General features: G+C 35.2%; 1 non-coding gene across 1 annotated transcript; it reads right to left on the bottom strand.

Annotated features, from left to right (window-relative positions):
* Positions 1-3,183: 3,183 nt before the first annotated feature.
* Positions 3,184-3,323, bottom strand: LOC111760593 (small nucleolar RNA SNORA7). The gene has a single exon (XR_002794240.1). It is a non-coding gene; the product is annotated as a small nucleolar RNA SNORA7 (small nucleolar RNA).
* Positions 3,324-4,719: the final 1,396 nt, after the last annotated feature.

Here is a 4,719-nt window from a genome sequence, read left to right as displayed (position 1 = left end):
TAAAGAAATATAGACATTATTACCTGGCACCTGGAATTGAATGATTGCTTATGGAGTGAAGAAAGAGTTGTTTTAGTTTGCCAAAGGGCTGCTAATGTGAAGTAACAGAATAACAGAAATGGTTTTTATAAATGATATTTATATGGGGTAAAAGATCACAGTTCTAAGGCTGTGTAAAGTCCAACTCAAGGCACCATTAGGGGTTTTTCTCACCAAAGTCGTCTGCCATGTGTTGAAGCAGGATGGCAGGCGATCTTTTCCTGGTTTCTGCTGTCCCCTCTGGGCTACTTCTTTCAGGCTCGGCTGCTCTAGTTTCTACCCTGTTTCAGCTGCAAACTGTCAGGCACAAGGCTCATCTCTCTCAGGGGCCTCAGGATGGAGACTCAACCTGAGTCACATCTCACTGAGGTAGTCTAATTTGAAAAAGATTGCACACCCACAGGAATGGACCAGCCCACAGACATAATCTTTCTTTTTTTTTGGATTCATAAAAGAATTTCAAACTGCCACAAGAGTCAAGATTCACAGTTTCCCTTATGGATGTCTAATTGATCCAGCATCACTTACTGATAATATCATTCTTTTCTTACACTATTATATTGTCACTTTTGCCATGAATCAGATGATAATATGAGTGTATCATTTTCTAAGCTTCTCTATTCTGTTCATACTAATGTTCCATTTATCTGTATACTAATACCACTATTTCACTGTCTTAAATTTAATTTTTTTATTACATATTTTTCTGGTAGTGTGTCATCCTCTTTTTGTCTTCTGTAAGACTGCATTGGTTAGTCTCTGCCCTTTGCATTTCTACATAAATTTTAGAATTAGCCTATGAATTTCCACAAAATTCTTTGGATTTTTATTGCGATTGCATTGACTCTAAAGACCAATTTAGAAAGAATTGTCATCTTTGTATTAGTGAATGTTTCAAGCCATGAAGTGCATTTATTTCAGTTGTGTTTAGTTTCTCTCAAAGTTTTGTAGTTTTTATTATAGAGGACTTACGTATTTTTCATTAAATTTGTTGCTATATGATCGATGTTTTTGAGACTATTGTAAATGGAATCCTTTAGAAAAACTATGTAATATTTTGGTTGTTATATAAAACATTATTTTTTATTTACCTTTAATCATTTATCCTTGCAAAAGTTATTAATTTTTTTCCAATTTTCATTCATAGCCTGTACCATGTTATCTGTGAATAACAACATGTTTTCCTTTTCCTGTTCAGTGTTTATAAACTTCATTTCTTTTTCCTTGACCAGAAAAATGGCTAGAAGCTCCACACAATATCGAATGAAAGCAGTGATATCACTGGATTTAATTTACTATAATTTTTCTTTGGATTTTTGAAATTACGTTTATGAGGAGTAGCTTATTTCTTTCTGCAATATCTTTGTAAAGTTTCAGCTTTAGGCTTATGCTGGCCTCAAAAAAGAGTTGAGAAGTTATTTGTTCTTTTCTGTAAGAATATGTATAAGATTGTTTTCATTTTTTGTAACTTAATTGTTTGGAGAATTCACTGGTAAAGTCACCTGGGACTATAAAGATTTCTTTGTGGGTAGGTTTTTGATAGATGTTTCCATTTCTTCTTGTTAGTTTTGGTAAAATGTGCTTCTCAAGGCATTTGTCCTTTTAATTAATTATCCAATATTTGACATAGAGTCATGTATAATACCTTATTACCATTGTAATGTTTGCAAGATTTTTACAAATTCATTCCTGATACTAGTAATTTGGGTTTTCTTCCTTTTTTCTTGCCCAGTCTTGTTAAAGATTTGACAACTTTATCTCTCTTTTCAAAAACCAATTTTAGTTATTGTCAGTTTTTTTATACTGGTTGCTTGTTGTCTGGCTAGATTTTGAAGTTACAACAAAAACAAAGATTGTTCCCTGGTAGAGAAACTGTGGGGTATTGGAGAAAGAGAAAAGCAAAGGATGATTCTAAGGCCACTGACCTGTGCAGTTTCAAAGTTAGCATAACCATAAAATGAGATGAGGAAGGCTTGGGGAACATGTTCTTGGGGGAAGAAGCAGATTTGGTTTTGGATATAAGTTTGAGGTGTCACACATTTAGGAGGATATGTTGAATAGGCAGTTTGATATATGATTCTGGAATATGGAGGTCTACCTGGCTGAAAGATGTAAATGTTAGAATCATCAACATAGAGATGGTATTTAAGTCCAGGAGAATAGAGGGCATCTCCACTGGAGTGAGTTTAAATAGAGAAAAGAAACCTGGGACCTGCAGTTTTAAAACTAAGAAACTAAAAGGGTTTGGAGGAAGAGTTAGAATGAGAAAAGAAACTGGCAAGGAGCAGCAGTGGAGTTTTCTTTGAAGTGAAGTTAAGAAAGTTTTTAATAAAGAGGAGGGAGGTGATTAAAGTTGTCAAATGCTGATACTATGCTGCATAACATGAAGAAAGAAATTGACTAGTGGATTTAGCAACATGGAGATCACCGTAGACCCTTAAAAGAAGCAGTTTTAGTGGAGAGCTAGAGGGGAAAAGCTGGATGGGAGAATGGGAGAATGGAATAGAAGGAATTGTAGGTATTGTGTACGGACAATTTTTGAGGCATTTTGCTCCAAGAGAGATAGAGAAATGGGGGAGTTGATGGCAGGAGTAGTGAGGTTTAGAGAAAAATTTTTTTTAACTTTTTGCAGTTTTATTTCCCACAAATAAAACTTGAAAATAACCTGCCTATTCATTTTCTTCCCTGCACATCTGGGCTTTGGGATTGGTGACTCTAATGGTCGGCTGGGCTGCTTTTTCCACAATGGCTTTGTGGTTTTTGGAAGAAACATGAGCCATCTCAGCACAGTAAGATTTGTTGCACATCAGCAGCACTTTGGTTTCTTGACATTGTGGACCAGGAACTTTCAGAAGTCGCTGGGCTGCTTGTGCTTTGTTTTCTTCTTGTTCCCATAACCAATGCTGGGCATCAAGATCTGGCCCTTGAACCTTCTCTGCACCCTGTTGTCAGTGCCTCTGGGTTTCCACCAGTTAAATGCTTAATTTTGACTTATCTGTCTGACTGGTGCTGGATGAACTTCCTGGTACTGTTTTTGATGACCTGAGGCTTCATGAGGGGTCTGAGGGCAGCCATGATACCTTCAAGAAAGAGCAGAACCCTGAGAATAGTCTTGGAAGAAGGTTTTCCTGCCCAGGGCTTGAACATTGTCACAGAGCATCTTCCAATCACCAGCTGCTGAGTACACTGGGAATGGAATGGGCATCTCTGCCAGGCTTGCTTTCCCTCCCATCTCTGAAGCTGATAGAATACAAGCCATTATCTGGATGCGATTCTGGGAAGTTTAAGAGAAATATCTCTAAGATGGGAGAAATAACAGCATATTAATACACACGGAAATGATCACACAGAAAGAAAAAAAGAGGATCCCATAAGAAAGAGGGGAAACTTGCTAGTGTGTGTCCTTGTGTTGGCAAGATGACACGGGATCTAGTAGTTCTCTTTCTCTCCTATATTCATTTATATTATATAGTGAAATCCTTTACAAATGGGCCTATAATGTAGTATTGCTTTCAGAATACCATAATAAAAGGATTAAATACAGTGAATGTTGGAGGTATTATGACATGCGTTTTTCAGTGGAAATTAAATAACATTCTAAAATCCTACTTTTTGACAGGGTGGTAATTTCAAAATTTGAAATACACTATAAAACAAGGCATAAGAGAAATAAAAACCTGAATGCCTAGTAAATATCACTGAGGTAAAGCATTTAAATCATAGGATCTTAATGCCATCACCCAGGTTGTATTATTTAAATGAGGGAAGCAGATTTAGCAGCAAAACTCAGTGACAGAAGGGATAAGTTATAGAAATCAAGAAAGGAACTAGACAAAAAAAAAAAGAGGAAAAATCAGATAAGTTCTTCTAAATAAATTTAGCATAGATCTAATTTATCTAATAGACCCTATTATTAAATTAGCTTCACAGAGTACAGAGGCAAATAGCTCTATGTAACTTCAGAACTTATGAAGGTATCATACTATGTCATAGTTCAATGATTGCTATTAATAATATCAGGTACTTTTTAATCAACATGTAGTAATATACGATGGAAGTTTTTCAACAGAAAATTTGAAACAAACCTCAAAAAGAAGTTTGTGTCTAAAGTGGTTAACAGCAGTGAATTGGAAATGTTGCTTAATGACTTAGTTGACAAACTATTTCCTGTCATTCCTGAGAAATGAAGCATTAATGCCTGCCTACAGATAAATATATCAAGATCTGACCATCTTTAATGTAACTAGACAAGCATATCCCAGGATGTGTGTTTTATAGACATTGAAACACAAGCATATTGATCATAGAATAGTAGAATATTAGAGTCAAATAGGACCCTCGAGTTTATCTAATTGATGTTGTACCTGTTCAAATGTCCAAAGCTCACAGTACATGGTAATAGTCATATATTTACCCTTATACTTCTAAATTTCTTTCCATATTTCTTATTGTTTATCCAGATGAGCATTTTACCTATGTACCTGTATTTATATTTATCATACATACAATAATATTTTCAGACCACCAATGACATAATTAACAAGGATTTCAGTTATGAAGTATTATCTCATAATTATGATTGTTTTATGATAACTGAAAAAGGAAACACAAATAGCCTAGGCTATTATTAAGCTTACTATCTTAAAAGTGGAGTACCTAGAAATGAGTATCTATTCAAGC

The sequence above is a fragment of the Dasypus novemcinctus genome, chromosome 11, assembly GCF_030445035.2.
Source record: "Dasypus novemcinctus isolate mDasNov1 chromosome 11, mDasNov1.1.hap2, whole genome shotgun sequence".
Lineage (NCBI taxonomy): Eukaryota > Metazoa > Chordata > Mammalia > Cingulata > Dasypodidae > Dasypus > Dasypus novemcinctus.
The sequence above is the reverse complement of the archived record's forward strand: the minus strand, read 5'-3'. Positions and strand labels throughout refer to the sequence as shown.